At 43.4% G+C, this 25,770-nt stretch overlaps 1 long non-coding RNA gene across 1 annotated transcript; it reads right to left on the bottom strand.

The window, feature by feature from the left end:
* Window positions 1-934: 934 nt before the first annotated feature.
* Window positions 935-20,327, bottom strand: LOC145341335 (uncharacterized). Its single transcript, XR_013886360.1, has 4 exons — window positions 20,233-20,327; window positions 13,964-14,292; window positions 11,778-11,857; window positions 935-974 (listed from the first exon to the last, which is right to left on the bottom strand). It is a non-coding gene; the product is annotated as an uncharacterized LOC145341335 (long non-coding RNA).
* Window positions 20,328-25,770: the final 5,443 nt, after the last annotated feature.

Below are 25,770 nucleotides of genomic sequence, written 5' to 3'. Positions count from 1 at the left end.
AGGATTCCTGCTGCTGAGTTTGCGGGTTTGCCCATGCTGCTGGTGGACTTTCTAGGTCTTTGACACACTGATCAGTTTGCAGGTTTGCCCCACGCTGCTGGTGGAGGACGTGGGCCTTTTGGCTTTGGAACACGATGATTAAACTCTGCAAAACAAAAATCTTTCACTTTATCCTGTGCTATAGATAGACAGATATTCTTCAAACATCCAAAAGCATTAGCCCCCTAAGCCATTAAAAAAAATCATGGGATATGGGCATCCCTGGCTAGGCCAGCATTTATTGCCCATCCTTAACTGCCCTTCAGAAGGTGGTGAGCAGCCATGTTGAACCACTGCAGTCCACATGGTGTAGGTACACCCAGAGTGCTGTCAGGGGGTGAGTTCCAGGATTCTGACCAAGCCGCAGTGAAAGAATGATGATATTTTAAAGTCAGCAGAGTGAATGGTTGGGTGATCTTTTTCCCATTCACCTGCTGCCATTGTTCTAAATGATAGTGTATTTAGAAGGAGCTATTGAAGGAGCTTTGGTGAGTTGTAGTGCATTTTGGTACACTCTGCTATGATTGTGTACCAATGGCATGACCAGTGTGCCCAAGTTTCCTCATGAAATGGTCTACCATGTTCTTCAGTTGTATTCAAGATGATGGCTTACTCCCACTCTCTCAAGCGCAGCTAGGAATGAGCAATAAATGCTGGTCTTGCCCGCAGTCCCTGATACTACGCTTAGTTTTTAAAAAGTGAGCAGGATCCTGCTAGGCTGGGATACCTCACAATGTATTAATCTTACTGTGTTTAACATTGTCTTCCACATGAAGAGTCTCAACTTAGGCAAGGTCTTGGGTACCTAACGTCTGTGGAATACCTCTCTCCACATGAACCCGTGGTCTCAGCAAAGAAGGGTACTTTTTAAGAAAAGAATTGTCTCAGTACTTGCCTGCAGATTTCCTTTTGGCCAGTAGCAATTGATTGAGTATCTAGAAAAGAAGTAGTGGAGAAAAAAAAATGAATAGCATTTGTTTCTGAAACAGACATGAACTATGATCCAATTGCCTCTGAATTGCTGGGATAAGTTAGATTGTTACGGCCACTGGTAATGAAGAAGATTTCCAAGTATTAAATGACATCCTCGGCATGTATATGCATCCGAGTTGCCTGTCTGCACAAGCATAATTGTGCTATTTGATCAGGTTGATTATACAGGAGAATGCCTGACTTGTCTCATGGGCTACAATCTATCTTGATGTGCCTGTGTACCTGCTGGATTCTCCCACATAAAGTCCCTAACCTTGTTTCTGCTGTCACAGAATGAGGAAGGAGGGAATCCTCTCCTTGTCTGCTAATGTGGCCCTAAAAATAGAATCAGTGCTAATGGAGACTTTTGAACACATTGCCACATTTGGGAAAGGGGCAGGGTATATGAAGTGAAAAATTATTTTTTTTAAATAAAACTATTGCATGGTGTAGTGTCCAAACCAATCTCTGCTTAGCTAATGATTGACGCACTGTTCTTAAGAGGTTTTGGACTGGGGAAATATGCAGAAGAACTTACATTAAAGATGTTATTTAAGTAATAAACTATCCTTCAGTGCCACACAGAGGCATTGTAAAACAGAATGTGATCAAGCCACATAAGGAGATGTTAGGTGATGACTAAAAGCTTCGTTAAAGAAGCAGAACTTAAAGGGATTCTTAAAGGAGGATGTCTCTGAATGGACAGAAAGCATTCTGAAGGGAGAGGGTGAACAGCCAAGGGTCATGGTACATTTGGTACTAACGACATATGTAGGAGGAGTGATGAGATCCTTCAGCAGCAGTTTAGGGAGTTGGGTAGAAATTTAAAAAGCAGGCCCTCTAGGGCTGTAATCTCAGTATTACTCCCTGTGCCACGTGCTAGTGAGGCTAGGAATAGAAAAATAGTGCAGCTCAAAGCGTGGCTAAACAGCTGGTGTAGGAGGGAAGATTTCAGAAATCTGGAGCATTGGAGTCTCTTCCGGGGCAGATGGGACCTGTACCAGAAGGACAGGTTTCATCTAAACTGAAGGGGCATAAATATTCTGGCTGGGAATAGTGTCACATGGGAGGATTTAAGCTGGTTTGGCAGGATGGTGGGAACCAAAGCAAAGGTGAATTAGCTGAAAGGGAGCCAGAGGGTAGGGCCAGTAGGACCCAGGGAAATAGCAGGCAGGGTGGGGTTGCTAACCAAAGAGGATCTGGTGGTCTGAAGTGCGTCATTTCAATGCGAGAAATGTAACAGGTAAGGCAGGTGAACTTAGAGCTTGGATAAGTACTAGAAGCTACGTTGTTGCCATTAAAGAACAACACAGCATGGGAAACAGGCCTTTCGGCCCAACGAGCCCGCGCCGCCATTTCAACATTGTGAGTGCCCTCTTCCACCCATGACCCTTGTCTACGCTTATGGCACTCCACATTGGAAACCAGATTGAGGGGAGACTAATTTAGGGACAATTTGTTACACCAATCAGCACATCTTTGGGGTGTGGGAGAAAACTGGAGCACCTGGAGAAAACACACGCAAGCACGGGAAGAAGGCGCAAACTCCCACAGACACTGGCCCAAATCTATGTATCTGCACAGCAAACGGTGATAGTCACTGAGCTGTCGTGTTGCCCATCAGCTGGTCCAGTTTAAGCGCACTCTAACGACGTGAAGCACTAGGCTACTCTCGAAAGAGACTTGGTTAAGGGAAGGATAGGATTGGCAGCTTAATTCCAGGATGCAGATGTTGCAGGCGGGATAGAGGAGGATATAAAGGGGTGGGGGAGTTGCACTACTGGTTAAGGAGAATATCACAGCTGTACTCCAGGAGGATACCTCGGCGGGCTCACACAGCAAGGCAATATGGGTAAAGCTCAGGAATAAGAAAAGCGTAGTCTCAATGTTGGGGGTTTACTATAGGCCACCCAATTGCCAGCGGGAGATGAAGGAACAGAAATGTAGGCGAATTTTAGCAAAGTGTAGAAGTAACAGGGTTGTTGTGGTGGGAGACTTTAACTTCCCCTATATTGATTGCTACTCAGTGCTAGGGGTGTGGATGGGGCAGAGTTTGTAAGGAGCATCCGGAGGGGGCTTCTTGAAACAATATGTAGATAGTCCAATTAGGGAATGGACCATACTGGACCTGGTATTGGGGAATGAGGCCATCCAGGTGGGCGATGTTTCAGTAGGGGAACAGTCTCCACAATTCACGAAGCTTTAAGTTACTGATGGATAAAGATAAGTGTAGTCCTCAAGATGCTAAATTGAGGGAAGGCTAATTACAACAATATTAGACAGGAACTGAAGAATATAGATTGGGGACAGATGTTTAAAGGCAAATCAACATCTGGCATGTGGGAGGCTTTCAAGTGTAAGTTGATAGGGATTCAGGACTGGCACACTGGAGGAAGGATAAGTATGGCAAGTTTTGGGAGTCTTGTATAACGAGAGATATTGTGAGCCTAGCCAAAGAGAAAAGGGCAGCATTTGTCAAAGCTAGGAGGCTGGGAACACAAAAGCAAGTGTAAAATACAAGGAAAGTATTTAGCCCTCCTTAAACAAGGAGTGAGGGCAGATAAAAGGGGTCACAAGAAAGCATCGGCCAGCAGAATTAAGGAAAATCCCAAGGCTTTTTATACACATGTAAAGAAGAGGAGGGTTGCCAGGGAGAGGGTTGACCCACTCAAGGACAAGGGAGGGAATCTATGCATGGAGCCAGAGGAAATGGGCAAGGTATTAATGAGTACTTTGTGTCAGTGTTCACCAAAGAGAAGGACTTGGTGGATGATGAGTCTGGGAAAGGATGTGTAGATAGTTTGAGCCATGTTGAGACCAATAAGGAGGTATTGGGGTTCTTGAGAAACATTAAGGTAGACAAATCCATAGGGCCTGATGGGATATGCCCCAGCATACTGAGAGAGGCAAGGGAGGAAATTGTTGAGGCCTTGGGAGAAATCTTTGTATCCTCACTGGCTACAGGGGAGGTTCCAGAGGATTAGAGAATAGCCAATATTGTTCCTTTGTTTAAGAAGGGTAGCAAAAATAATCCAGGTCGGTGAGCCTTACATCACTGTTAGGGAAATTATTAGAGAGGATTCTTCGAGACAAGATTTATTCCCACTTGGAAATAAGTGGACATATTAGTGAGAGGCAACATTGTTTTGTGAAGGGGAGGTCGTGGCTCACGAGCTTGATTGAGTTTTTCGAGGAAGTGACTAAGATGATTGATGAGAGGAGGGCAGTGGATGTTGTCCACATGGACTTCAGTAAGGCCTTTGCCAAGGTCCCTCATGGCAAACTGGTGCAGAAAGTGAAGTCATATGGGATCAAAGGTGAGCTGGCAAGGTGGATACAAAACTGGCTCGGTCAAAGAAGACAGAGGGTAGCAGTGGCAGGGTGGTTTCTGAATGGAGAGCTGTGACAAGTGGCATTCCTCAGGGATCAGTGCTGGGACCTCTGCTGTTTGTAATATATATAAATAATTCGGAGGAAAATGTAACTTTGCGGACAAAACGAAGGTTGGTGGATTTCCGAATAGCAAAGAGGACCATCAGAGGATACAGCAGGATATAGATCAGTTGGAGACTTGGGCGGAGAGATGGCAGATGGAGTTTAATCCAGACAGATGTGAGATAATGCATTTTGGAAGTCTAATACAGATAGGAAATATACAGTAAATGGCAGAACTCTTAAGAGTATTGATAGGTAAAGGGATCTGGGTGTACAGGTACACAGGCCATGGAAAGTGGCAATGCAGGTGGAGAAGGTAGTCAAGAAGGCATACGGCATGCTTACCTTCATTGGCCAGGGCATTGAGCTTAAAAATTGGCAAGTCATGTTGCAGCTTTATAGAACCTTAGTTAGGCTGCACTTGGTATGTAGTGTTCAATTCTGGTCGCCACATTACCAGAAAAATGTGGAGGCTTTGGAGAGGGTACAGAAAAAATGTACCAGGATGCTGCCTAGTATGGAGGGCATTAGCTATGAGGAGAGGTTGGAGAAATTTGGTTTGTTCTCACTGGAACTACAGAGGTTGAGGGGCAATCTAATAGATGTCTACAAGATTATGTGGGGCATGGACAGAGTGGATAGTCAGAAGCTTTTTCCCAGGGTGGAAGAGTCAATTACTAGTGGGCACAAGTTTAAGGTGCGAGGGGCAAAGTTTAAAGGAGATGTACGAGGCAAGTTTTTTACACAGAGAGTAGTGGGTGCCTGGAACTCATTGCCAGGGGAGGTAGTGGAAACGGATTCGGTAGTGACTTTTAAGGGGCGTCTTGACAAATACATGAATAAGATGGGAATAGAGGGATATGGTCCCCGGAAGGATAGAGGGTTTTAGTTCAGTCAGGCAGCATGGTCGGTGCAGGCTTGGAGGGCCAAAGGGCCTGTGCTGTAATTTTCTTTGTTCTTTATTTGTTCTTTGTTCTTTGAGGCATGGAAAGGAATTTAAGTGCTTAGGGCCTAGGTGACCATGCTCAAAAGACCAGAATTAGAGGAGCACAGTTATGTTGGAGAATTGTGAGTCTGGATGAGGCTATAGAGATAAGGAGGATTAATATGGAGCACTTAAGAGGGATTTGAAAATAGGGTAGAGAATTTTAAAATCAAGTCTGTTGCTTGACTAAAAACCAATGTGAACGTGGGACTCAATGCAATTTAAGATCTGGAAGTCCTTGTTATATATTTAAGTGGTTGTAGGTTTCTTTAAGAACTGATCTTGATTTGATGGTGATGCGTAGGTTGCTGTTTTATTTCAGTTTGTATTCTGCCATGCAGAGAACTGCTCTCCGATAAATCCATTGTTGTTAATTTGAATCTACACTCGCAAACCACATTCTTTGTCAAACCTACAGCCCTGAATATTTGATTTGATTTGATTTATTATTGTCAGATGTATTAGTATACAGTGAAGAGTATTGTTTCTTGCGTGCTAAACACACAAAGCATACCATACATAGGGAAGGAAGAGAGAGTGCAGAATGTAGTGTTACAGTCATAGCTAGGGTATAGAGAAAGGTCCATCCAAAAGTCTGTTGGCAGCAGGGAAGGTGTTCTTGAGTCGGTTGGTACACGACTTCAGACTTTTGTATCTTTTTACTGACGGAAGAAGGTGGAAGAGAGAATGTCCGGGATGCGTGGGGTCCTTAATTATGCTGGCTGCTTTTCCCGAGGCAGCGGGAAGTGTAGGTGGAATCAATGGATGGGGAGTTGGTTTGAGTGATGGCCTGGGCTTCATTCATGACTTTCTGTCATTTTTTGCTATCTTGGTCAGAGCGGAAGCCACACCAAACTGTGATACAACTAGAAAGAATACTTTCTGTGGTGCATCTCTATTTAGGACATCTATGGTGCAAACAGAAATCTGATATTGGGATTTTGTTTAATTGGGAACATTGACAAAAGATCCTCAGTGGAGAAAAGAAAAAAATGTGGGTCTTTATTATCAGGCTGGGGAGATTAAAGTTTGAAGTGCCAGTGAAGGAAGACTTGAGTAAGAAAAAGCTGTGTGTGGTTTTGTGTGAAAGATGAGATTCCAGGCAATATCTGTCATATTTGACAAGAGGGACGCATCGCTGTAAAGTTAAGATAAAAGTCCCAGATTACCATAGGCTGCTCTTCCCTTTGAGATAGAGAGCTGACTGGAAATGATTTAACCTGAGGATCACCACACCTCAAGCACGTGTTAAAATTGGTGTGTCGGAGCCAGTTAATATGGGTTACTGGGCTACCTCCATCATACATATTACAAAAACTGTTATATTTGTGGTTAAAGCAACTATAAATCCAGTGTTGTGTGGTGATCAATATCCGCTTCCTTTAATTGAGGCTTGTTTTCTGGGCTATCAGACGGGCAGAAATTCAATAAGATTGGTCTTTCACAAGCATATTTACAGATGAACGTAGCTGCTAAATCACATCCATTGCGTTCCATTGTTACTCATAAAGATTACTTTCAATATACAAGATTGCTTTTTGGAATTACATCTGCACCAGCCATATTCCAAAGATCGTTGAATCAGATTTTAAGTGGTCTCTCTGGTTTACAATGTTACATGGATGATTTTTTAAAAAAAAAATTACTATTGTCACTAGTAGGCTTACATCAACACTGTGATGAAATTACTGTGAAAATCCCCTAGTTGCCTACGTCGAGGGAGAATTTAGCATGGCCAATGCATCTAATCAACACGTCTTTTGGACTGTGGGAAGAAACCCGGAGCACCTGGAGGAAACCCACACAGACAAGAGGGGGAATGTGCAGACTCCACACAGAGAGTGACCCAAGCCATAAATCAAACCTGGGTCCCTGGTACTGTGAAGCAACAGTGCTAACCACTGTGCCACCGTGCCATCCCTAATTAGCAGGTCCAGTGAACAAGCGCACTTGAATAATTTAGAAGCAACACTGCAACATCTTCAAGCACATGGTCTGCTCACCAGGAAAGAAGAAGTGTGACTTTTTCTCAATGCCAGGCCGGTATTTGGGTCACATTATTGATAGTAAAGGCCTATATAATGCAGCTAGAAAGGTGGAAGCTTGTTCAGAAGCACCATGGCTGATGATTGTGATGCAATTGAGATCCTTTCCAGGATTAGTAAATTATTATGATAAATTTGTTCTTAGCTATATCATTGAAACCATTGCATAATTTACTTTGTGTAAAACAGTCATGGGACAAATGAATGTGAGAAAGCATACAAGGATGTGTAAGGTGGTTTGCAGAAGTCTGAAACATTCGTTCTTTTTAAGCTGAGGCTGTGGGGCCGATGACCAATGACCAGAATCATAGGCTCAACGGACAATTGGACACTCTAAATTAAACTGTTGCAGCAAACAGCTCCTACAACAAGGAATGCTGGAAACCCGGACAGGCCAACGCCAAACACAATGCAGGTCAGGAACAAGCAGAGCAAGCCAGGGAATGCCCCAGGAGCAGACATTGTAAGGACTTGACCCTGACCATATTTGCAGATAGTGTATTCCCTGGTTATAGCCAGGCTCTCTCGCACCTGGGATTGCCACCATGATCTTGTTTGGAAGGGGTGGGGACGGGTATGTGGGATATGTGTACCCGGTGACAGACATCTAGGGTGCATTCAGCATCCTCCAAATGAGGGATTTGCAACTTCATGGGATGCTGCAACCACCCTGGTAACCTCATTGGCTGGAAGCCAGAGAACCTTAGAGAAGGGTGTAAAGAGGGGGATAAGAAGAGACACCTGAAGGCCCCCAGCAAAGGCTCTACACCACCTGCAGCGAAGAAGAATACAGACAAGACTCGGGGCCAACTCAGAGAGGGACAGAAGAGGACATATGTGAAACACCTCAGCAGACAAAGACCCTGAGATGGCAGAGGCTCAGAGAATTGGACCCGTGGCTCTGCCGAGTTCATCAGTACAAGTAGTACTAGAATTGTAGGTAAATAGAGTTAAGATAATTTGGGTAAAATAAGTGTTAATATTTATTGAACTTGTTAATAAAATTGGGTTGATCTGCAAATTAAGTCTTTTCCTTTTGTTCACCTCAAAAATAAGGGCACCTGGGTAAACAAGTTTTAGTGCAAACAGGTCCAGCTGTCTAATTTTCCAGACAACAATTACTGCTTGGAGTAATGGCAATAGTTTCACATATTATGCCTTGGGAGAATGACCAATAGCTTTTGTTTTGGGTACTTTGACTAGTGCTGAATCTCACTTTGCTCAGCTAGAAAAAGAGCATCGAGTATAATTTTTGAAGTACAAATAAGAACATAAGGACATAAGAAATAGGAGCAGGAGTAGGCCATCTAGCCCTTCGAGCCTGCCCCGCCATTCAATAAGATCATGGCTGATCTGTCGTGGCTCAGTTCCACATTCCCGCCCTCTCCCCAAAACCCTTAATCCCCCCGCTTATCAAAAACCCATCAACCCGCGTCTTAAAAATATTTAGCGAGGCAGCCTCCACCACTTCAACGGGCAGAGAATTCCAGAGATTCACCACCCTTTGAGTGAAGAAGTTCCTCCTCAACTCCGTTCTAAGCCACCCCCCCTTTATCTTGAAGCTGTGCCCCCTAGTCCTACTATCCTTTCTGAGTGGGAAGAGTCTCTCCACCTCTATCCTATCCATGCCATTCATCATCTTATACGTCTTATCTTAAATGTCATCTAAATCATCTTATCTTAAGTGTTTCATCATTATTTATATGGTCATCATTTCATGTTATTGACTGATCACCAACACTTAACTACTATTTTTGGGCCATATAAATGTGAAATACACCACTGTTATTTTCCTTACACTTTTGAGAGTGGCCTAAAATGCCATGGGAAATGATCACATGCAGATTTTGCTGGTCCATTTGAGGGTTACATGTTCTTAGCTATAATTGATGCACACTCAAAGTGGCCAGAGGTTATCGTGAGATCTACTAAAATGGAACCGACGATTGAAAATTTGACAACATTTTTGCAAAATTTGGTAAATCTCACCATCCATCAGCCAACTGATTCGCTGAAAGATTCATACAACCCTTGAAACATTCTTTAAAAGTTTCAAGGGAGCAATGTTCATTATCACGTTGTGTAAATAGCTTTTTGGCACCATAGACAAACACTACTCTTGCGACTACCCAAAATTCACCTGCATTACTACTCTGAAAGAGGAAATTGGGAACTACGTTTGATTTGTTATTACTTCCAGAAATTTCAGGGATAGTAGAGTGTCAACAACAACCTCAAGTTGCTAGACAAGAAGTGAGGACAAAACAGCGCTCATTTCAGCAGGGAGATAAAGTGCATTATTATCAACAAGTGAGAAATGGATACCAGCCAAAAGACAGGTCCAATTTCTAATATTGTGAATATTACTATAGAAGACATGGCTGAAGCCGATTTGCCTGATGATTGTGCTCTGTTACTATACAGAGTAAGAAGTGTTTAGTCAAGTTCCAAATCATACTTCTAGGGTCAAGGACAGCCAAATTCCAGAATGTTGTATATATTCAAACAGGAATAGGCACCGCCTGATTGACTTTCTTACTGACTATGTATAATGATTAGTGATGCACAGCATGGTGTTTACAGTATTACTGATCTTTTGTGTAACAGCGCAGAAATTTATTGTCATGACAACAGAAATAAAGGGGGGGAGGAATGCTATATATTTAAATGGTTGCAGGTTGCTTTAATAGCGGATCACATGATTGATAGTGATGTCATTAGGGAGTTAGCACAGATCGTTGTTTTACTTTCAGTTTGTACACTGTGTGGTGCAGAGATCAGCTCCTCAATAAATCTGTCATTGTTAGTTTGAATCTAAGTGTGCAAACATTTTTTTTGTTAAAACCCACAACCCATAACATAGTTAGGACATTACAGTCCTTAGGTTTGCAAAGGGTAGAATGTGGGAGACCAGTCAGAAGTGTGTTGGAATAGTTAATTCTTGAGCTCACAAAGACAAAGGGGGATTCATCTACCAGTTGAACTGAGGCAGGAATGAAGACCAGATATGTTGAGGAGGCGGGTAAAGATGATTAGTAATGGTGCTATTTTGCGTCAAATATGACCCCAAACTTGTGAATAGATTGGTTTAGCCGCAGGCAATTGCTAAGGAGAGGGATCGGAGTTGGTAGCTAGGGAATGGAGTTTAGAACAGGGGTTGAAAACAATGGCTTCAGGTCTTCCCAATATTTACCTGGAAGTAGTTTGACAAGTTAGTGACAGTTGAAGAGTTGAGAGAGATGGTGTTGAGGGAGAGCTGGGTGTCATCAGCGTACAAGTGAAAACAGTGTACATGTCAAGTGAAGTCAAAATTGAGCTTAATCAGATGTGATGGTTGCAGAGCTACTGGTGCCAACTATCCTGATAAACATGTAAGGAAAACTTAGCTGAAAAGCTATAAGGAAAAGAAAAACATTTATATCACACTTTCATGACCTTAGGAATGCCCAAAAGAGCTTTACAAATGTGGTACTTTTGAAGTGCTGCAATGCAGGAAACATGGTTGATTTCTGCACAGAAAGGATTCACAAACAACAACAATGTGACAGTGATCAGAAAATCCATGGAATCATAGTGCCATTCAGCCCATCGAGCCTGCACCGACAACAATCCCATCCGTATCTCTGTAACCCCCTGTAATTATCCTATTAATCTCCCTGATATACTAAGGGGCAATTTAGCACAGCCAATCCACCTAACCTGCACACCTTTGGAGTTTGGGAGGAAACGGGAGCACCCGGAGGAAATCTGCGCAAACATGGGGAGAAAGTGCAAACTCCACACACACAGTCACCTGAGGCCGGAAATTAGTCACCTGGGTCCCTTTCGCTGTGAGGCAGCAGTGCAAACCACTGTGCCACCATGCAGCTCTTAAATCCACTTTTGGTTGAAGAACAATTGTGGAAAACTCCCTTGTTCTTCAGGTAGTGGGATGTTCTAGGTCCGCTTGAGAGGGCAGATGGGGCTAACGTCATAACAAAAGATAGCACCTATGACAGTATAGCACACCTCCATCACCGCACTGATACTTCAGCTAAGGTTATGTGCTAAAGTCTCTGAATTGGATCGACAACCAACTGATTCGGAATTAAGAAAGTTACCAAGGATACCTGAGTAATTAACATCTGAGGCACCCATTGAAGATGCCATAGAAAATGCAAGAAAGGGGAGAAAAGTTGGTGAATGGCAGAGAATACAGTCCCACAAATAAAAAAACGTTTGTACTTATTTTAGGAGCCTGGAAGCAAAGGACAAACAGGACACTCTTGTTGTGAAATTGGAGGAAGATAACAGATACTCACAAGTCTAAAATTGTGCATGGAGGTGCTTCTCATTCTCTCTCCATTGATTGAATTTGAAGTGCGCCTTGGTCCTGGGAGATCTGGAAGCAAGAGGATTCACAGACACCAGTAAATGAGGACGTTTCTTGGTTCAAGGACAAGGGAGAATAGAATGGTAGATTTGAGGCTATTTTAAGAAGAAGAATGGATTGCATCGTGCAGTAATTGGAGCTTGATTTGAGGTTGAGAAGCAATCATTCCACCTGATATTTTACATTATTAAACTACTGAACAATATCAATCCATTTTCTTTCGCGTGCGATGAATAAGGAGAAAATACACCATTCAGTAATAGACAATGAGACAGTCCAATCCTCTACTTTATAAAACTCATAAATACATCTTGGTATGTAAATGATTGAGAATTTAATGAACTCAACCTGACAGCATATAATCTATGGACTTTAATGCAAAAGGCAGATTTATTTCTATTCTGTAAATTACAGAAACTTACATTTTGCAACATACTGTAATTATTTGCATGCTGAAATGATTATAGAATCATGGAATCCCTATAATGCTGAAGCAAGCCATTCGGCCCACCAATGGAGCATCTCACCCAGAAACTATCGATGTAACCTCACATATTGTCCCTCTAATCTCTATGGCAGCGCAAAGCTTTTTGGAAAGGGAAAAGAAGTAATTTGTAATTATCTCAATTGCTGAGCAGCCTTCTCTACGGATGGGTTTTATATGTGTGCAGAACCGAATATGTAAATTTCCATATTCATAACTTCAGAACCTCAGGTGATGTACATGGACTAAATCCCTGCTGCTTAGGATGGCAGCAATCTGTCAGATAAGATGAAAAATGGTTAGAAAAGCAGTAGACAATAGCAAAATATCATCTTCGGGGGCAAATGGAATTTTTTTCTGGGGCTTTGGAGGATGGGAGGGGGAGTCAGAAATATAATTCTATCCCTGGCCCCATATCGTGGATGTTGAACGCTGCCTCTCCATGAGGACTTGATGCTAAGTTTTGCTGTCACAGGCTGCTATGGTTTTGGCATAACGTCACGAGTGAGCAAAATGAGAACCTGGTACAAAATAAGAACCCGGTACCAGCCACTCCCCTCTGTGACTTCACGACAACGTTACATTAAATTGATAGAATCCCTACACTGCAGAAGGAGATCATTCGGCCCATTGGGCCTGCATCGACAACAATCCCATCCAGGCCCTAACCCGTGTTTACCCTGCTGCTAAAGGGCCAATCAACATAACTTGCATATTTTTGGACTCCATATTAAGTATGGAGGCTGGGATTGCTTACTAACTTCTTAAGGCATGACATAAATAATCATTTTATTTATATAACTCTCTACCTGTGGTGTAAAATTAAAAGAAAGCGAATGCAATATTTATCAAGTGGTTTCTTGCGATGGATCCAGCATGACTACATGCGTAAGGGGAGGCTCTGGGGAATCATTCAGCCTATACCAGGCGATAGTGTGGCAGCACTGGCAGTAACGGTTTACTTAGATAGACACATGAGCGAAACAGGGATGGAGGGTTATAGTAGACGGTATTGAAAAGGGTCAGATCCTCGGACGACACTGGAAATGTAGTATTACATGTGAATGTTTTTGTCTCTTTTAATCCACAGGTGTCAGTCCACCTTGTTGTCAAACGAGGAGCACACACACGGTGGGTCGTGCGTGGGCTGCTCTTGGAGGTTTTGAGAGTGGCCTAGTACTTCGTGCCGCTGTGTGTGCTTAATCCTGGACCAGCAGACGGGCACCACAACAGCTCAGTGACTATCACTGCTAGCTGTGCAGACACATGGATTTGGGCCTGTGTCTGTGGGAGTTTGCGCATTCTCCCTGTGTGTTTCCTCCGGGTGCTCCGGTTTCCTCCCACACCCCAAAGATGTGCTCTTAGGCTAATTGGTGTACCAAATTGACCCTACACTATTCTCCCCTGAATCTGGCTACATTAGGGGTACCATTCACATACACACAGGGCAGGTGTAGGAAAATGCTTTGTTGAAATGGCGGCACGGGCTCGTTGGGCCGAAGGACCTGTTTCCCGTGCTGAGTTGTTCTTTGTTCTTTGTTCTTTAACCTAGGTGCAAACATTGGTGTAGAGCACAGAGCAGGAGTATTTAAAATGAAAGAAGAATAATAATAATTGGCGCAAACAATTACCCAATTTGTCTATTTTCTGCAGGAACTGTGATCCTCCAGGTGTAGCGACAGCATCAGAAGTAAGTTTCTCCTTTATTAAGCTGATGTCCGTCCGGCATCTGTACGGCAGAGGGGGTGCAACAGGATTTTCTTTCCGATCTTTGTACTCTACCCCTTTGCTGCCTCTCTGTTTGTTGGAGTAAACTGGTTCTCCTTTATCTGCGCTCACAGTGGCAACATTGCCCCTTGTCTCTGGATGTGGTATATTTCCAAGAGCAGGATTGTTAGACATGGTTTGAATGTCAGAATTTTGAACCTCTAAGGTTTCCATCACTTGGCTTTGATAAAATCTGTGACAAATGGACATTAATAAGTTATAAAAGCAAATTACTGTGGTTGCTGGAATCTTGAAACCAAATGTCTGGCAGCCTTTGTTAAAAGGTCATCTGGACTCGAAACGTCAGCTCTTTTCTCTCCTTACAGATGCTGCCAAACCTGCTGAGATTTTCCAGCGTTTTCTCTTTTGGATTAATAAATTATATTCTGCTTTTCTCTCTGCTAATCCCCACAATGTCCTCACAAAACATAACGCATTAAAACTGGCTCCTGTCAATTTTACTTTAACTAAGCGATAAGAGGTGTTTAATTTTTTTAAATTCATTCATGGGATGTAGGCATCCCGTCCCTGAGGGCATTTAAGAGTCAATCACATTGCTGTGGAACTGGAGTCACATGTAGGCCAGACCAGGTCCAGACAACAGATTTCCTTCCCAAAAGGGTATTAATGAGGCAGACAATTTTTATTGAATTCAAATTTCACCATTTATCATGGTGGGATTTGAACCTGTGTATTCAGAGCATTACCTGGATTACCTGTCCAGTGATAATATCATTACGCCACCACCTCCCCAATCTATGAGATAGAGATGCTTAAATATATTTCCTGATAGTGTGCATCAAACTCCTCCATATTAAGTAAGGAAAACTTGAATTCTTTATTATCTTCTTAAGGCATTTAGACGACCAAAACAACGTTGACGAAAATCTAATCCTTCATCAACAGATGCCTCACCAGAATCCTTAGGATGATGTGGAGTTGCCGGCATTGGATGAGGGTAGGCACAGTAAGTAGTCTCACAACACCAGGTTAAAGTCCAACAGGTTTATTTGGTAGCACAAGCTTTTGGAGCGCTGCTCCTTCATCAGGTGATTGAAAAGTTTGGTTCACAAACAGGACATATATAGACACAAACTCAATTACAAGATAATGGTTGGAATGTGAATGAGGTAGAGAGATTCTTCCCGCTTAGAAGGGACAACAGGACTAGAGGGCACAGCCTCAAGATAAAGGGGGGGGAGGTTTAGAACAGAGTTGAGGAGGAACTTCTTCACTCAAAGGGTGGTGAATCTCTGGAATTCTCTGCCTGTTGAAGTGGTGGAGGCAGCCTCGCTAAATATATTTAAGACGCGGGCAAATAGGTTTTTGGCAGACAAGGGAAATAAGGGTTATGGGGAAAAAGCGGGAAAGTGGAACTGATCCACTTCAGATCAGCCAAGATCTTATTGAATGGCGGGGCAGGCTCGAAGGGCTAGATGGCCTACTCCTGCTCCTATTTCTTATGTTCTTATGTTCTTAACAGGTAATCAAATCTTTACAGGTACAGACAATGTGAGTGGAGAGAGGGTTAAGCACAGGTTAAAGAGGTGTGAATTGTCTCCAGATAGGACAGTTAGTAAGATTTTGCAAGTCCAGGCAAGTCGTGGGGATTACAGATAGTGTGACATGAACCCAAGATCCCGGTTGAGGCCGTCCTCATGTGTGTGGAACTTGGCTATCAGTTTCTGCTCAGTGAGTCTGCGTTGTCGTGTGTCATGAAGGCCATCTTGGAGAATGCTTACCTGAAGTTCAGAGGCTGAATGCCCTTGGCTGCTGAAGTGTTCCCCCACTAAGAAGTCTCACAACACCAGGTTAAAATCCAACAGGTTTATTTGGTAGCAAAAGCCACTAGCTTTCAGAGCGCTGCCCCTTCATCAGGTGAGTGCGAGTTCTATACACAAACAGGACATATAAAGACACAAACTCAATTTACAAAAAATGATTGGAATGCGAGTCTTAACAGATAATCAAGTCTTAAAGGTACAGACAATGTGAGTGGAGAGAGGGTTAAAGACAGGTAAAAGAGATGTGGATTGTCTCCAGCCAGGACAGTTAGTGAGATTTTGCAAGTCCAGGCAAGTCGTGGGGGTTACAGATAGTGTGACATGAACCCAAGGTCCCGGTTGAGGCCGTCCTCATGTGTGCAGAACTTGGCTATCAGCCTCTGCTCAGCGACTCTGCGCTGATGTGTGTTGTGAAGGCCACCTTGGAGAATGCTTACCCAAAGATGAGAGGCTGAATGCCCGTGACCGCTGAAGTGTTCGCCAACAGGAAGAGAACACTCTTGCCTGATGATTGTTGAGCAGTGTTCATTCATCCGTTGTCGTAGCATCTGCATGGTCTCGCCAATGAACCACGTCTTGAGACATCCTTTCCTGCAGCGTATCAGGTAGACAATGTTGGCCGAGTCACAAGAGTATGTACCCTGGTGGATGGTCTTCTCACATGAAATGCTGGTATCCATGTCGATGATCCGGCACGTCTTACAGAGGTTGCTGTGGTAGGGTTGTGTGGTATTGTGGTCACTGTTCTCCTGAAGGCTGGGTAGTTTGTTGCATACAATGGTCTGTTTGAGGTTGTGTGGTTGTTTGAAAGCAAATAGTGGAGATGTGGAGATGGCCCTGTCGTAGCTTCTCCATTCCAGGGAAGTACTGGAAGACGAAGGGTATTCTGTCCGCCATGTCCCGTGTTTGTCTTCTGAGGAGGTCTGCGTGATTTTTCACTGTGAGCGTCGGAACTGTCGATCAATGAGTTGAGTGCCATATCCTGTTCTTACGAGGGCATTTTTCAGCAGCTGTTGCGATCCTCCTCATCTGAGCAGATCCTGTATATACAGAGGGCTTGTCCATGGGGGATAGCTTCTCTAACAAGTTTAGGGTGGAAGCTGGAGAAGTGGAGCATCGCGAGGTTACCCGTGGGCTTGCAGTACAGTGAAGTGCTGAAGTGACCATCCTTAATGGAGATGCATGTGTCCAAGAATGGGACCGATTCTGGTGAGTAGTCCATGATGAGTCTGATGGTGGGACGGAACTTGTTGATGTCATCATTTAGTTGTTTCAATGACTGTTCGCTATGAGTCCAAAGGAAGAAAATGTCATCAATGTATCTAGTGTATAGTGTCGGTTGAAGGTCCTGTGCGGTGAAGAAGTCTTGTTTGAATCTGTGAATGAAAATGTTGGCAAATTGAGGTGGGAATTTGGTCCCTATGGCTGTTCCATGTGTCTGGATGAAGAATTGGTTGTTGAAGGTGAAGACATTGTGCTCCAGGATTGCGAATGAGTTGTAGAATTGCGTCTGGAGATTGGTAGTTGTCAGTGTTGAGTACTGAGGCAGTTGCAACAATGTCGTTGTTGTGGGGATGCTGATGTAAAGTGCCGAGACATCCATTGTGACAAGGAGTGTTCCTGGTTCAACTGCTGCATGGGTGTTGAGTTTCTGTAAGGAGTTCGTAGTGTCATCGATGTCATCTTAATGTTAACATGTCATTGATGAAGACGAACATCTCACCAAGACCATCCCCCCACCTCCACTACTTTCCTTCAAACAACTGCGCAACCTCAAATAGACCATTGTACACAACAAACTACCCAGCCTTTAGGAGAACAGCGCCCACGACATCACACAACCCTGCCACAGCAACCTCTGCAAGACGTGCCAGATCATCGACACGGATGCCATCATCTCACATGAGAACAACGTCCACCAGTAACACGATACATACTCTTGTGACTTGGCCAACATTGTCTACCTGATACACTTTAGGTAAGGATGTCCCGAGGTATGGTACACTGGCGAGATCATGCAGACGCCATGACAACGGATGAATGGACACCACTCAATAATCACCAGGCAGGAGCGTTCCCTTTCTGCCAGGGAACATTTCAGCAGTCAAGGGTATTCAGCCTCTGATCTTCGGGTAAGCATTCTCCAAGGCGGCCTTCACAACACACAACAAGGCAGAATCTCTGAGCAAAAACTAATAACCAAGTTCCGTGCACTGAGCCTCAACCGGGATCTTGGGTTCATGTCACACCATCTGAAACGACTTGCCTGGGCTTGCAAAATCTCTCTAACTGTCCTGGCTGGAGACAATTCACACCTCTTTCACCTGTGCTCAACCCTCTCTTCACTCACGTTGTCTGTACCTTTAAGACTTGATTACTTGTTAAGACTCGCATTCCAACCATTATCTTGTAATTGAGTTTGTGCCTATATATGCCCTGTTTGTGAACTAAACTCTTCACTCACCTAATGAAGGGACAGTGCTCCGAAAGCTTGTTCTACCAAATAAACCTGTTGGACTTTAACCTGGTGTTGTGAGATTACTTACAGAATCCTAAGGATACACTGGCCAAATACCATCAATAATGTTAGGCTAAGGGAGGCGACGAAACAAGACACAATGGACCTCCAAATCAAAAGGTGAAAGTGGAATTGGAGAGGTCAGACTTTGAGGAACCTGCTAGACAACATTACAGGGCAAACTGTCACATGGAACCCCAAGGAAAGAGAAAGTATGGCAGACCATGAAACAAATGGAAGTGGGATATAGAAAAGGAGATTACAGCCATGGGCTGTACATGGTAACAATTAGAGAGTTTGGCCCAAAACAGGATTAGATAGAGAGAATGGCCGGTACTTTATAACCTCGCTTGGGCAAAGCTTGTGAAATCCTCCCTGAGGCCAAAGGAGAGTTCCATTCTGTGAGCCTTGCCTGCCCCAGAATCAGGGGTAAAATTCCAGCAAATGTGTCTGCGATCTATTCTCCATCAAGGAGTGAAAATGCCAAGAAGAAGAAGGTAGCATACAACAACAATTTGCGTTTATATGTACCTGCACTTCACAAGAGTGTTATCAAACAAAACTTCACATCCAGAACTCTAAGGAGATATGAAGACATTCAACAAAAGCTTGAAGACAGAAATATGCAGAGTCTCAGGGGAGGAAAAGGACGTATAGATCTTCAGGGATGAAAAAAAGCAGCCCACTTGATTGGAACTCCTTCCACAAACATTCACTCCCTCTACTACTAAACATCCGGAAGGACAGCAGACACCTGGGAGCACCAGCACTTGGAAGTACCCTCCATGTCACTCATTATCCTGACTTGAAAAGTCAAGCTGTTCCTTCATTGTCGCTGGGTCAACATCCTGGAACTCTCTCCCTGACTGCACTGTGGGTGTACCTACATCACAAAGATTCTGAGTTTCAAGAAGGCAGCTCACTCCCACCTTCTCAAGGTTAATTAGGGATGGACAATAAATGGTGGCCTCCATCCTGTAAACTAATAAACGAGAAATCTGGATCTCAGAGTCTTGGCAGCTGGAAGCATGGCTGCCGATGGTAGAGTGATTAAAATTGGGGATGCTGAAGAAGCCAGAATTGGAGGACTATTTGTGGGGTTGTTAGGTTGGAACAGATTACAGGGCTAGGAAAAGACAAAGTGATGGAGGAATTTGAATAAGTGGGGAGAACAATATGGTTCTATGTGACAGGATAAGCCACATCAATGTACGGAACACAATATTTAAACTTTTTTTATTATTCAGTCATGGGATAATGGTTGGAATGCAAGTCTTAATAAGTAATCAAGGGTGTCGCTGGCTGGGCCTGTATTTACTGACCATCCCTACTTGCCCCTGGAGGGCAGCTGAGAGACAACCACATTACTGTGGCTCCGGAGTCATGTATACCAGGCCAGGTAAGGATGGCAGACTTTCTTCTCTAAAGGACATCAGTGAACCAGATGGGTTTTTCTGACAATGGTTTCATGGTCATCAGTAGATTCTTAATTCCAGATTTTTTTTATTGAATTCAAATTCCACCAGCTGCCGCGGGAGGATTCGAACCCAGGTCCCCAGAACATCAGCTGAGTTTCTGGATTAATAGTCTAGCAATAATGCCACGAGGCCATTGCAGTAAAACTGCTGATTAAACAGTATAAGCAGGGACCTAGGTGCGACCTGCCTGCCATCTTTGCCAGAGCTGTAACATCACAAAGGGAAAGCTTAAAATAATAAGGGAATGAATTTAGGAATGTTAATAAATAATGTAAAATCCACTTCAGCTTCCTTCACATTGGCTCAATGCGAATTTCTACATCAATGTCAATACTTATATACACAGTACTTACCAAAGCGTTCTCTCTTCAAATATTGACAGTAACCTAAAACTTCTTTATGTGCATTATGAAACATCAGTTTGACGATTTCTCATCGCAGTCTTCTGAACATTTCTCTCTGGCTGCTCTTTTGATCCATTTCTCTGCCTTATTGTAAATATCAGTGACGTTCTATGACAAATGCAAATAAACCTTTTGGTTGTAACAATCGTACCATTGTTTAGAACAGCAGTAAACACCCAGCCCAACAAAGGATATTCATAAAAAACAATGTACTATAATTATACATGGAACAATGGATCTTGCGGGTTAGTTACAACCACCGTTTAATGGAAGAGTTGGGAAGGTTTGCACATTAAACAGGCGTCATCAGGAATGATTTATTCCGTTTGAACGGTTCAAGTGATTCAGAGCTGGAAAGTCTTCACTATCATCATCTCTTCTGTCTTCTAAAACAGTGACTGTGCACTTAATTCATACCTGTAGTGTGAAATGAGGCTTTATAAGGGCATTATTGTCCAATTACAACTTGTGCACGTCTACCTAATTATAATATCGCTAAGTATTTCTTTCTGCACAGCTATGAAGAGGAAGATTTCCTTCCTCAAGAAATGGTTTGATGCAGAATATATAACTAATCATCACAGAAAGATCGGCAAAGTGCAAAGAGGGTAGTAGTTGAGCTTAGGCAGCAGATATAGGGGGAGGCAATAGTCTAGTGGTACTGTCACTGGACTAGTGATCCTGAGACCTAGCATCGTGCTCCAGGGATCTACGTTTGAATCCCACCATGGCAGATGGTGGGTTCTGAATTCAATTAAAAATATCTGGAATTAAGAATCTACTAGTGACCATGAAACCATTGTCGATTGTCAGAAAAAGCCATCTGCGGCGGTGTGGTAGCACAGTGGTTAGCACTGCTGCTTCACAGCACCAGGGACCCGGGTTCGATTCCTGGCTTGGGTCACTGTCTGTGTGGAGTTTGCATGTTCTCCTCTTGTCTGCGTGGGTTTCCTGCAGGATCTCTGGTTTCTTCCCACATTCTGAAAGACGTGCTGGTTAGGTGCGTTGACCCGAACAGGCACTGGACTGTGGTGACTAGGGAAATCCCTACACCCTACTAACAAATGCTAACAGGGATATCAGCAACATACCAAATAACTCCCGTATTTGTCATATTCAACAACTTTCCAGTCCAGCAAAACGACCAAAAATACTGTTGGTGACATCTAACATGTAGCAACAATGTCATCGTGAGACTTTGATGTTGCACAGCCTCTTCATCAGCAATTCAAGTGGTGGATTGGCTCTTCCACCTTTGCCTAAAGGTCAAAATGAACTCCACTGGACGAGAAAACAGCCCAAAGGAAAGTCAGGGGGATTTGAGTTCAAAGAAAAGCAGAACATGAAAGGGTGAATTTTCCACTTGTGTTCCCCTCCCCTCTCGATGTAGCGCTGTGCCAGCTAGCGACTTTGTACTGAGAAAAAAAAACTGTTGGACACAATCTCCCAACCATTGCAGTGTGTGGATAGAAACTTGTGGGCTGCCTATGTTTAATCTCCCGCTATTGACTACCAGAACTCCTGTATGGGGAACGCACAAGCAGAAAATCTGCTCTCAATTTGGCTGGCAAATCTTCACCCCCTGTGTGAGTTTAATGTCCTTCATGTAGCAATGAATCCATTCTCATGAATTGCTGACTCGTTCATTCAATTGCAAGGTTACTTTAGGTTTTCAAATTGTAAAGGTAGGACTTTATAGAGTCGTAGAGGTTTACAGCATGGAAACAGGCCCTTTGGCCCAACTTGTCCATGCCAACCTTTTTTTTAAAACCCCTAAGCTAATCCCAATTACCCGCATTTGGCCCATATCCCTCTATACCCATTGTATCCATATAACTATCTAAATGCTTTTTAGGAGATAAAATTGTACTCACCTCTACTACTACCTCTGGCAGCTTGTTCCAGACACTTCTGTGTGAAAAAAAACTGCCCCTCTGGACCCTTTGTATCTCTCCCCTCTTTCCTTAAACCTATGCCCTCTATTTTAGTCTCCTCTACCTTTGGGAAAAGATATTGACTATCTACTTTGTCTATGCCCTTCATTTTATAGACCTCTATAAGGTCACCCCTTAGCCTCCCATGCTCCAGAGAAAGAAATCCCAATCTATTCAGCCTCTCCTTATAACTCAATCCATCAGGTCCCCAGTAGCATCTTAGTAAAACTTTTCTGCACTCTTTCTAGTTTAATAATATCCTTTCTATAAGATGACCAGAATTGTACACAGTATTCCAAATGTGGCCTTACCAATGTCTTGTACAACTTCAACAAGACATTCCAACTCCTGTATTCATTGTTCTGACTGATGAAACCAAGCATGCCGAATACCTTCTATATAAGTTTAATCTTGACCTTTCTGTAATAGGGTGAACAGAACTGTACACAGTATTCCAAGTGTGGCCTTACCAATGTCTTGTACATCTTCAATAAGATGCCCCAACTTCTGTATTCAATGTTCTCATCAATGAAACCAAGCACACCGAATGCCTTCTTCACCATTCTGTCCACCTGTGACTCCACTTTCAAGGAGCTATGAACATGGACCCCTAGATCTCTTTGTTCTGTAACTCTCCCCAGCATTCTACCATTAACTGAGTAAGTCCTGCCCTGGTTCAATCTACCAAAATGCATCACCTCACATTTATCTAAATTAAACTCCATCTGTCATTCATCAGCCCACCGGCCCAATTGATCAAAATCCCATTGCAATTGGAGATAATGTTCTTCACTGTCCACTATGCCACCAATCTTGGTGTGATCTGCAAACTTATGCCCCCTATATTCTCATCCAAATCATTAATATAAATGACAAATAACAGTGGGCCCAGCACTGATCCCTGAGGCACACCGCTGGTCACAGGCCTCCAGTTTGAAAAACAGCTACACCCTCTGGCTTCTGTCAAGAAGCCAATTTTGTATCCATTTAGACATCTCACCCTGGATCCTGTGAGATTTAACTTTATGCCTACCTTGCGGTAACTTGTCAAAGGTCTTGCTAAAGTCCATGTAGACAACATCAACTGCACTGCCCTCATCTACCCTCTTGGTTACCCCTTCAAAAAACTCAATAAAATTTGTGACACATGATTTTCACAAATTTCACAAGGCCAATCTGACTGTCGCTAATCAGTCCTATATTTTGACTTAATGTTTTAAGTTTCCTTTGGACTTTGGTTTCTGTTTGGGCCGTCCCCCCTTCCTTTTTGGAGGGCTGTCCCTCTTAATTTGTCCCTAAGTTAATTTGAGTTTGTGTACTCATTGGGTACATGAAAAGAACTACCTAATCAGTCCTTGCATCTCTAAATGCCTGTAGGTACTATCTCTCAAAATACTTTCCAACAATTTACCCACCACAGATGTGAGGCTCACTGGCCTGTGGTTCCCAGGCTTTTCCCTGCAGCCCTTTTTAAACAAAGGCACTACATTTGCCACTCTCCAATCTTCGGGCACCTCACCCAAGACTATTGATGATTCAAATATCTCGGCTAGGGAACCCACAATTTCCTCCCTAACTTATAGGCGTGTATTATTGTAGAAGAAATTACAGAGGACATTCAATTTATCCATATTTTGGTCTATGTTAAACTCCTGATAACAAGGTGGTAAAGGGTGTAACAAGAGCCAATCTTTACTCAGCTTAGATTTATTCATAGAAGGAAAGATTACAAGCATATACCTCATACCCAACCAGACTGCAGTGTCAATAAGTCTCTCTTTATAGGTGCTCAAGTGACAAAACAATCAATGCCCTATTTAACTACAATTCACATATTATTAAGTGTGGCTTCAGGTGCCAATAATATTGGCTAACTGACTATGGAACAAAAGAAAGTTCGGCTGTTTTCCCACTCAGAACTGCTCCACTATTCAACTAAATCACGGCTACTTAGCAAATCAACTTTGTGTGCCATCTTTGGATCATAAAATGATTACAGTGCAGAGCAGCTGTAACTTGGCCAGTCAGGCTGATTCTCTGCAAGGCCAATTTAATTTATTCTTTCACATGCTGAAGGTATCACTGGGTAGGCAGCCTTTTATTGCCCATCCCTAATTGCCCTTGAGAAGGTGGCAGTGAGTTGCTACCTTCAACTGCTGCAGTCCGTGTGGTATCGGTACACATACATCTGTCCCATTCAGCAAGGTGGTAGTGGCTCAAAGTGAAGACAGGATGTCGCCTCCACAACGACTGTGTGGTGGTCACTCTGACTGATGCTCCCATGGAGAGATGCATTTATGACAGGTAGATTGTTGAGGAAGTGGGTTTCTCCCTCACCACCTGCCACAGATCCATCCTAGCGGCTATGCCCCAGAGTACACTCTGTGCTCTACACTTCCTCCAAGTTGTCTTCAAATTGGGGGTAACATGGTATGTTAGCACAGTGGTTAGCACTGCTGCTCCACAGATCTAAGGACCTGGGTTTGATTCCCAGCTTGGGTCACTGTCTGTGTGAAGTCTGCACATTCTCCTTGTGTCTGCATGGGTTACCTCTGGGTGCTCTGGTTTCCTCCCACAGTTCAAAGGTTCAAGTTGATTGGCCATGCTAAAATTGTCCGTTAGTGTTCTGAGATGCGTAGGTTAGCGGGATTAGTGGGTACAATATGTAGGAACATGGGGATGGGGCCTGGGTGGGATTGTGGTTGGTGCAGACTCGATGGGCCGAATGGCTTCTTTCTGTACTGTAGCGTTTCTATGAATCTATGACTTTATAAAACCCAGGACTCTGTGCTAAGTGCATTTAATTTGATTTATTAATGTCACATGTATTGGGATACAGTTGCAGCTATACAGACAAGGCATACTGTTCATAGAGAAGGAAAGGAGGGTCAGAATGTAGTGTTACAGTCGTAGCTAGAGTGTAGAGAAAAATCAGCTTAAAACGAGGTAAGTCCGTTCAAAAGTCTGATCGGAGCAGAGAAGAAGCTGTTCTTGAGGTTCGTGACCTCAGACTTTTAGATGTTTTTCCTGATGGAAGAAGGTGGAAGAGAGAATGTCCAGGGTGGGTGGGGTCTATGATTATGCTGGCTGCTTTGCTGAGGCAGCTGAAAGTGTTTTCAGTGTCAATGGAGGAGAGGCTGGTTTGAGTGATGGTCTGGACTTTGTTTCGGACCCTTTGTTATTGCTTGCAGTCTTGGTCAGAGCAGGAGCCATACCAAACTGTGATACAATTAGAGAGAATGCTTTCTATGGTGCATCTATAAAAATTCTCAATCTTAGCTGTGTCAGTGTTGGAGATACACCCTGAGCCCTTAGGAGCAAAGAATTCCACATTGCTGTCACTCTCTGTGTGAAAAATGTGCTTGCTGATTTTTCTCTTTAACGGACTAGCTCTAATTTTAAGCGAGAGACAGTTGAACGCGCTGGGTCAATAACCCTACTGCCGTTCTGGGACTACAGCGTGTTAAGCTGCAGACTACAAGTCCCAGCAAGCTATAGAAGTGGGAGGGAGACTGGCTCTTACTCATTGCGAAGCTGGCTTTGACCTTTATGA

The sequence above is a fragment of the Carcharhinus amblyrhynchos genome, chromosome 3 (assembly GCF_965287045.1).
Source record: "Carcharhinus amblyrhynchos chromosome 3, sCarAmb.v2.hapA, whole genome shotgun sequence".
Taxonomy (NCBI): domain Eukaryota; kingdom Metazoa; phylum Chordata; class Chondrichthyes; order Carcharhiniformes; family Carcharhinidae; genus Carcharhinus; species Carcharhinus amblyrhynchos.
This window is presented reverse-complemented; position numbering and strand designations above follow the sequence as displayed.